Genomic DNA, 10,325 nt, shown 5'->3' on the forward strand with positions numbered 1-10,325 from the left:
GAGGGCATGCCTTAACCCCAGGGAGGTGAGCACTGTTTAACTTAAGCCAATAAGTCCTCGTTAGTATAGTGGTCAATATCCCCGCCTGTCACGCCAGAGACCGGGGTTCAATTCCCTGACGGGGAGGCGATTCCTTTTATTCACACAATTAAATAAAATGATGTACTTTCTAACATTGTAAAATATATCTGTCATTATCCTTGCCTATTCCGATTGAGAAAAAAGGTTGAATTCACTGATGGCCAAAATGCTTACTGATGTGTTAACTGAAATTCAGAATATGCTCTGAATATTTCAGCATGCACAGGCATACCATCAAAACCAATTTACGTCTACAATCTGTTGGAAAATGAGATGAAGCAGTCGTGAATCCTAGGCTGCTGTTCCACTCGATTGGCATGATTTACAAGGAGAATGACTGCTTTTGGTTAGTAGTGACCCGTGGTGGCTAATAGTTATAAGCTGCAAATGGTAAAGTGAGCTGAATATATATATATATATATATATATATATATTGATGAATAGAAAGATAGCTAGATAGACAGATCGATAGATATTTATTTCAATGAAATAATTTCTTCATAAAACTGATTGTTTTTTGCTAGGAATTTCTGTATTGTAATAATTTATGAAAAAAGATTACTTGTCCTAACCAAAAGCAGCAATTCTGCCTATTACAATACTGAGAATTGATCGAGGGCATGCCTTAACCCCAGGGAGGTGAGCACTGTTTAACTGAAGCCAATAAGTCCTCGTTAGTATAGTGGTCAGTATCCCCGCCTGTCACACGGGAGACCGGGGTTCAATTCCCCGATGGGGAGGCGATTCCTTTTATTCACACAATTAAATAAAATGATGTACTTTCTAACATTGTAAAATATATCTGTCATTATCCTTGCCTATTCCGATTGAGAAAAAAGGTTGAATTCACTGATGGCCAAAATGCTTACTGATGTGTTAACTGAAATTCAGAATATGCTCTGAATATTTCAGCATGCACAGGCGTACCATCAAAACCAATTTACGTCTACAATCTGTTGGAAAATGAGATGAAGCAGTCGTGAATCCTAGGCTGCTGTTCCACTCGATTGGCATGATTTACAAGGAGAATGACTGCTTTTGGTTAGTAGTGACCCGTGGTGGCTAATAGTTATAAGCTGCTAATGGTAAAGTGAGCTGATTATATATATATATATATATATATATATATTGATGAATAGAAAGATAGCTAGATAGACAGATCGATAGATATTTATTTCAATGAAATAATTTCTTCATAAAACTGATTGTTTTTGGCTAGGAATTTCTGTATTGTAATAATTTAGGAAAAAAGATTACTTGTCCTAACCAAAAGCAGCAATTCTGCCTATTACAATACTGAGAATTGATCGAGGGCATGCCTTAACCCCAGGGAGGTGAGCACTGTTTAACTGAAGCCATAAGTCCTCGTTAGTATAGTGGTCAGTATCCCCGCCTGTCACGCGGGAGACCGTGGTTCAATTCCCCGACGGGGAGGCGATTCCTTTTATTCACACAATTAAATAAAATGATGTACTTTCTAACATTGTAAAATATATCTGTCATTATCCTTGCCTATTCCGATTGAGAAAAAAGGTTGAATTCACTGATGACCAAAATGCTTACTGATGTGTTAACTGAAATTCAGAATATGCTCTGAATATTTCAGCATGCACAGGCGTACCATCAAAACCAATTTACGTCTACAATCTGTTGGAAAATGAGATGAAGCAGTGGTGAATCCTAGGCTGCTGTTCCACTCGATTGGCACGATTTACAAGTAGAATGACTGCTTTTGGCTAGTAGTGACCCCTGGTGGCTAATAGTTATAAGCTGCAAATGGTAAAGTGAGCTGATTATATATATATATATATATAAATATATATATTGATGAATAGAAAGATAGCTAGATAGACAGATCGATAGATATTTATTTCAATGAAATAATTTCTTCATAAAACTAATTGTTTTTGGCTAGGAATTTCTGTATTGTAATAATTTAGGAAAAAAGATTACTTGTCCTAACCAAAAGCAGCAATTCTGCCTATTACAATACTGAGAATTGATCGAGGGCATGCCTTAACCCCAGGGAGGTGAGCATTGTTTAACTGAAGCCAATAAGTCCTCGTTAGTATAGTGGTCAGTATCCCCGCCTGTCACGCGGGAGACCGGGGTTCAATTCCCCGATGGGGAGGCGATTCCTTTTATTCACACAATTAAATAAAATGATGTACTTTCTAACATTGTAAAATATATCTGTCATTATCCTTGCCTATTCCGATTGAGAAAAAAGGTTGAATTCACTGATGGCCAAAATGCTTACTGATGTGTTAACTGAAATTCAGAATATGATCTGAATATTTCAGCATGCACAGGCGTACCATCAAAACCAATTTATGTCTACGATCTGTTGGAAAATGAGATGAAGCAGTCGTGAATCTTAGGCTGCTGTTCCACTCGATTGGCATGATTTACAAGGAGAATGACTGCTTTTGGTTAGTAGTGACCCGTGGTGGCTAATAGTTATAAGCTGCAAATGGTAAAGTGAGATGATTATATATATATATATATATATATATATTGATGAATAGAAAGATAGCTAGATAGACAGATCGATAGATATTTATTTCAATGAAATAATTTCTTCATAAAACTAATTGTTTTTGGCTAGGAATTTCTGTATTGTAATAATTTAGGAAAAAAGATTACTTGTCCTAACCAAAAGCAGCAATTCTGCCTAATACAATACTGAGAATTGATCGAGGGCATGCCTTAACCCCAGGGAGGTGAGCATTGTTTAACTGAAGCCAATAAGTCCTCGTTAGTATAGTGGTCAGTATCCCCGCCTGTCACGCGGGAGACCGGGGTTCAATTCCCCGACGGGGAGGCGATTCCTTTTATTCACACAATTAAATAAAATGATGTACTTTCTAACATTGTAAAATATATCTGTCATTATCCTTGCCTATTCCGATTGAGAAAAAAGGTTGAATTCACTGATGGCCAAAATGCTTACTGATGTGTTAACTGAAATTCAGAATATGATCTGAATATTTCAGCATGCACAGGCGTACCATCAAAACCAATTTACGTCTACAATCTGTTGGAAAATGAGATGAAGCAGTCATGAATCCTAGGCTGCTGTTCCACTCGATTGGCATGATTTACAAGGAGAATGACTGCTTTTGGTTAGTAGTGACCCGTGGTGGCTAATAGTTATAAGCTGCAAATGGTAAAGTGAGCTGAATATATATATATATATATATATATATATATATATATATATATATATATATATATATATATATATATATATATATATATTGATGAATAGAAAGATAGCTAGATAGACAGATCGATAGATATTTATTTCAATGAAATAATTTCTTCATAAAACTGATTGTTTTTGGCTAGGAATTTCTGTATTGTAATAATTTAGGAAAAAAGATTACTTGTCCTAACCAAAAGCAGCAATTCTGCCTATTACAATACTGAGAATTGATCGAGGGCATGCCTTAACCCCAGGGAGGTGAGCACTGTTTAACTGAAGCCAATAAGTCCTCGTTAGTATAGTGGTCAGTATCCCCGCCTGTCACACGGGAGACCGGGGTTCAATTCCCCGACGGGGAGGCGATTCCTTTTATTCACACAATTAAATAAAATGATGTACTTTCTAACATTGTAAAATATATCTGTCATTATCCTTGCCTATTCCGATTGAGAAAAAAGGTTGAATTCACTGATGGCCAAAATGCTTACTGATGTGTTAACTGAAATTCAGAATATGCTCTGAATATTTCAGCATGCACAGGCGTACCATCAAAACCAATTTACGTCTACAATCTGTTGGAAAATGAGATGAAGCAGTGGTGAATCCTAGGCTGCTGTTCCACTCGATTGGCACGATTTACAAGTAGAATGACTGCTTTTGGTTAGTAGTGACCCCTGGTGGCTAATAGTTATAAGCTGCAAATGGTAAAGTGAGCTGATTATATATATATATATATATATAAATATATATATTGATGAATAGAAAGATAGCTAGATAGAAAGATCGATAGATATTTATTTCAATGAATATAATTTCTTCATAAAACTGATTGTTTTTGGCTAGGAATTTCTGTATTGTAATAATTTAGGAAAAAAGATTACTTGTCCTAACCAAAAGCAGCAATTCTGCCTATTACAATACTGAGAATTGATCGAGGGCATGCCTTAACCCCAGGGAGGTGAGCACTGTTTAACTTAAGCCAATAAGTCCTCGTTAGTATAGTGGTCAATATCCCCGCCTGTCACGCCAGAGACCGGGGTTCAATTCCCCGACGGGGAGGCGATTCCTTTTATTCACACAATTAAATAAAATGATGTACTTTCTAACATTGTAAAATATATCTGTCATTATCCTTGCCTATTCCGATTGAGAAAAAAGGTTGAATTCACTGATGGCCAAAATGCTTACTGATGTGTTAACTGAAATTCAGAATATGATCTGAATATTTCAGCATGCACAGGCGTACCATCAAAACCAATTTACGTCTACAATCTGTTGGAAAATGAGATGAAGCAGTCGTGAATCCTAGGCTGCTGTTCCACTCGATTGGCATGATTTACAAGGAGAATGACTGCTTTTGGTTAGTAGTGACCCGTGGTGGCTAATAGTTATAAGCTGCTAATGGTAAAGTGAGCTGATTATATATATATATATATATATATATATATATTGATGAATAGAAAGATAGCTAGATAGACAGATCGATAGATATTTATTTCAATGAAATAATTTCTTCATAAAACTGATTGTTTTTGGCTAGGAATTTCTGTATTGTAATAATTTAGGAAAAAAGATTACTTGTCCTAACCAAAAGCAGCAATTCTGCCTATTACAATACTGAGAATTGATCGAGGGCATGCCTTAACCCCAGGGAGGTGAGCACTGTTTAACTTAAGCCAATAAGTCCTCGTTAGTATAGTGGTCAATATCCCCGCCTGTCACGCCAGAGACCGGGGTTCAATTCCCCGACGGAGAGGCGATTCCTTTTATTCACACAATTAAATAAAATGATGTACTTTCTAACATTGTAAAATATATCTGTCATTATCCTTGCCTATTCCGATTGAGAAAAAAGGTTGAATTCACTGATGGCCAAAATGCTTACTGATGTGTTAACTGAAATTCAGAATATGCTCTGAATATTTCAGCATGCACAGGCGTACCATCAAAACCAATTTACGTCTACAATCTGTTGGAAAATGAGATGAAGCAGTCGTGAATCCTAGGCTGCTGTTCCACTCGATTGGCATGATTTACAAGGAGAATGACTGCTTTTGGTTAGTAGTGACCCGTGGTGGCTAATAGTTATAAGCTGCAAATGGTAAAGTGAGCTGAATATATATATATATATATATATATATATATATATATATATATATATATATATATATATATATATATTGATGAATAGAAAGATAGCTAGATAGACAGATCGATAGATATTTATTTCAATGAAATAATTTCTTCATAAAACTGATTGTTTTTGGCTAGGAATTTCTGTATTGTAATAATTTAGGAAAAAAGATTACTTGTCCTAACCAAAAGCAGCAATTCTGCCTATTACAATACTGAGAATTGATCGAGGGCATGCCTTAACCCCAGGGAGGTGAGCACTGTTTAACTGAAGCCAATAAGTCCTCGTTAGTATAGTGGTCAGTATCCCCGCCTGTCACACGGGAGACCGGGGTTCAATTCCCCGACGGGGAGGCGATTCCTTTTATTCACACAATTAAATAAAATGATGTACTTTCTAACATTGTAAAATATATCTGTCATTATCCTTGCCTATTCCGATTGAGAAAAAAGGTTGAATTCACTGATGGCCAAAATGCTTACTGATGTGTTAACTGAAATTCAGAATATGCTCTGAATATTTCAGCATGCACAGGCGTACCATCAAAACCAATTTACGTCTACAATCTGTTGGAAAATGAGATGAAGCAGTCGTGAATCCTAGGCTGCTGTTCCACTCGATTGGCATGATTTACAAGGAGAATGACTGCTTTTGGTTAGTAGTGACCCGTGGTGGCTAATAGTTATAAGCTGCTAATGGTAAAGTGAGCTGATTATATATATATATATATATATATATATATATATTGATGAATAGAAAGATAGCTAGATAGACAGATCGATAGATATTTATTTCAATGAAATAATTTCTTCATAAAACTGATTGTTTTTGGCTAGGAATTTCTGTATTGTAATAATTTAGGAAAAAAGATTACTTGTCCTAACCAAAAGCAGCAATTCTGCCTATTACAATACTGAGAATTGATCGAGGGCATGCCTTAACCCCAGGGAGGTGAGCACTGTTTAACTGAAGCCAATAAGTCCTCGTTAGTATAGTGGTCAGTATCCCCGCCTGTCACGCGGGAGACCGTGGTTCAATTCCCCGACGGGGAGGCGATTCCTTTTATTCACACAATTAAATAAAATGATGTACTTTCTAACATTGTAAAATATATCTGTCATTATCCTTGCCTATTCCGATTGAGAAAAAAGGTTGAATTCACTGATGGCCAAAATGCTTACTGATGTGTTAACTGAAATTCAGAATATGCTCTGAATATTTCAGCATGCACAGGCGTACCATCAAAACCAATTTACGTCTACAATCTGTTGGAAAATGAGATGAAGCAGTGGTGAATCCTAGGCTGCTGTTCCACTCGATTGGCACGATTTACAAGTAGAATGACTGCTTTTGGTTAGTAGTGACCCCTGGTGGCTAATAGTTATAAGCTGCAAATGGTAAAGTGAGCTGATTATATATATATATATATATATAAATATATATATTGATGAATAGAAAGATAGCTAGATAGACAGATCGATAGATATTTATTTCAATGAAATAATTTCTTCATAAAACTAATTGTTTTTGGCTAGGAATTTCTGTATTGTAATAATTTAGGAAAAAAGATTACTTGTCCTAACCAAAAGCAGCAATTCTGCCTATTACAATACTGAGAATTGATCGAGGGCATGCCTTAACCCCAGGGAGGTGAGCACTCTTTAACTGAAGCCAATAAGTCCTCGTTAGTATAGTGGTCAGTATCCCCGCCTGTCACGCGGGAGACCCGGGTTCAATTCCCCGACGGGGAGGCGATTCCTTTTATACACACAATTAAATAAAATGATGTACTTTCTAACATTGTAAAATATATCTGTCATTATCCTTGCCTATTCCGATTGAGAAAAAAGGTTGAATTCACTGATGGCCAAAATGCTTACTGATGTGTTAACTGAAATTCAGAATATGATCTGAATATTTCAGCATGCACAGGCGTACCATCAAATCCAATTTACGTCTACAATCTGTTGGAAAATGAGATGAAGCAGTGGTGAATCCTAGGCTGCTGTTCCACTCGATTGGCACGATTTACAAGTAGAATGACTGCTTTTGGTTAGTAGTGTCCCCTGGTGGCTAATAGTTATAAGCTGCAAATGGTAAAGTGAGCTGATTATATATATATATATATATATAAATATATATATTGATGAATAGAAAGATAGCTAGATAGACAGATCGATAGATATTTATTTCAATGAAATAATTTCTTCATAAAACTAATTGTTTTTGGCTAGGAATTTCTGTATTGATCGAGGGCATGCCTTAACCCCAGGGAAATGAGCACTATTTAATTGAAGCCCATAAGTCCTCGTTAGTATAGTGTTCAGTATCCCCGCCTGTCACGTGGGAGACCGGGGTTCAATTCCCCGACGGGGAGGCGATTCCTTTTATTCACACAATTAAATAAAATGATGTACTTTCTAACATTGTAAAATATATCTGTCATTATCCTTGCCTATTCCGATTGAGAAAAAAGGTTGAATTCACTGATGGCCAAAATGCTTACTGATGTGTTAACTGAAATTCAGAATATGCTCTGAATATTTCAGCATGCACAGGCGTACCATCAAAACCAATTTACGTCTACAATCTGTTGGAAAATGAGATGAAGCAGTGGTGAATCCTAGGCTGCTGTTCCACTCGATTGGCACGATTTACAAGTAGAATGACTGCTTTTGGTTAGTAGTGACCCGTGGTGGCTAATAGTTATAAGCTGCAAATGGTAAAGTGAGCTGATTATATATATATATATATATATATTGATGAATAGAAAGATAGCTAGATAGACAGATCGATAGATATTTATTTCAATGAAATAATTTCTTCCTAAAACTGATTGTTTTTGGCTAGGAATTTCTGTATTGTAATAATTTAGGAAAAAAGATTACTTGTCCTAACCAAAAGCAGCAATTCTGCCTATTACAATACTGAGAATTGATCGAGGGCATGCCTTAACCCCAGGGAGGTGAGCACTGTTTAACTGAAGCCAATAAGTCCTCGTTAGTATAGTGGTCAGTATCCCCGCCTGTCACGCGGGAGACCGGGGTTCAATTCCCCGACGGGGAGGCGATTCCTTTTATTCACACAATTAAATAAAATGATGTACTTTCTAACATTGTAAAATATATCTGTCATTATCCTTGCCTATTTCGATTGAGAAAAAAGGTTGAATTCACTGATGGCCAAAATGCTTACTGATGTGTTAACTGAAATTCAGAATATGCTCTGAATATTTCAGCATGCACAGGCGTACCATCAAAACCAATTTACGTCTACAATCTGTTGGAAAATGAGATGAAGCAGTGGTGAATCCTAGGCTGCTGTTCCACTCGATTGGCACGATTTACAAGTAGAATGACTGCTTTTGGTTAGTAGTGTCCCCTGGTGGCTAATAGTTATAAGCTGCAAATGGTAAAGTGAGCTGATTATATATATATATATATATATAAATATATATATTGATGAATAGAAAGATAGCTAGATAGACAGATCGATAGATATTTATTTCAATGAAATAATTTCTTCATAAAACTAATTGTTTTTGGCTAGGAATTTCTGTATTGTAATAATTTAGGAAAAAAGATTACTTGTCCTAACCAAAAGCAGCAATTCTGCCTATTACAATACTGAGAATTGATCGAGGGCATGCCTTAACCCCAGGAAGGTGAGCACTGTTTAACTGAAACCAATAGGTCCTCGTTAGTATAGTGGTCAGTATCCCCGCCTATCACGCGGGAGACCGGGGTTCAATTCCCCGACGGGGAGGCGATTCCTTTTATTCACACAATTAAATAAAATGATGTACTTTCTAACATTGTAAAATATATCTGTCACTATCCTTTCCTATTCCGATTGAGAAAAAAGGTTGAATTCACTGATGGCCAAAATGCTTACTGATGTGTTAACTGAAATTCAGAATATGATCTGAATATTTCAGCATGCACAGGCGTACCATCAAAACCAATTTATGTCTACAATCTGTTGGAAAATGAGATGAAGCAGTGGTGAATCCTAGGCTGCTGTTCCACTCGATTGGCACGATTTACAAGGAGAATGACTGCTTTTGGTTAGTAGTGACCCGTGGTGGCTAATAGTTATAAGCTGCAAATGGTAAAGTGAGCTGATTATATATATATATATATATATATATATATTGATGAATAGAAAGATAGCTAGATAGACAGATCAATAGATATTTATTTCAATGAAATAATTTCTTCATAAAACTGATTGTTTTTGGCTAGGAATTTCTGTATTGTAATAATTTAGGAAAAAAGATTACTTGTCCTAACCAAAAGCAGCAATTCTGCCTATTACAATACTGAGAATTGATCGAGGGCATGCCTTAACCCCAGGGAGGTGAGCACTCTTTAACTGAAGCCAATAAGTCCTCGTTAGTATAGTGGTCAGTATCCCCGCCTGTCACGCGGGAGACCCGGGTTCAATTCCCCGACGGGGAGGCGATTCCTTTTATACACACAATTAAATAAAATGATGTACTTTCTAACATTGTAAAATATATCTGTCATTATCCTTGCCTATTCCGATTGAGAAAAAAGGTTGAATTCACTGATGGCCAAAATGCTTACTGATGTGTTAACTGAAATTCAGAATATGATCTGAATATTTCAGCATGCACAGGCGTACCATCAAAACCAATTTATGTCTACAATCTGTTGGAAAATGAGATGAAGCAGTGGTGAATCCTAGGCTGCTGTTCCACTCGATTGGCACGATTTACAAGGAGAATGACTGCTTTTGGTTAGTAGTGACCCGTGGTGGCTAATAGTTATAAGCTGCAAATGGTAAAGTGAGCTGATTATATATATATATATATATATATATATATATATATATTGATGAATAGAAAGATAGCTAGATAGACAGATCGATAAATATTTA

General features: G+C 36.3%; 1 non-coding gene across 1 annotated transcript; it reads left to right on the forward strand.

Moving 5' to 3' along the window:
- Positions 1–9,116: 9,116 nt before the first annotated feature.
- Positions 9,117–9,188, forward strand: TRNAD-AUC (transfer RNA aspartic acid (anticodon AUC)). Its single transcript has one exon. It is a non-coding gene; the product is annotated as a tRNA-Asp (tRNA).
- Positions 9,189–10,325: the final 1,137 nt, after the last annotated feature.

The sequence above is a fragment of the Lissotriton vulgaris genome, chromosome 1_1 (genome assembly GCF_964263255.1).
Source record: "Lissotriton vulgaris chromosome 1_1, aLisVul1.2, whole genome shotgun sequence".
NCBI lineage: Eukaryota > Metazoa > Chordata > Amphibia > Caudata > Salamandridae > Lissotriton > Lissotriton vulgaris.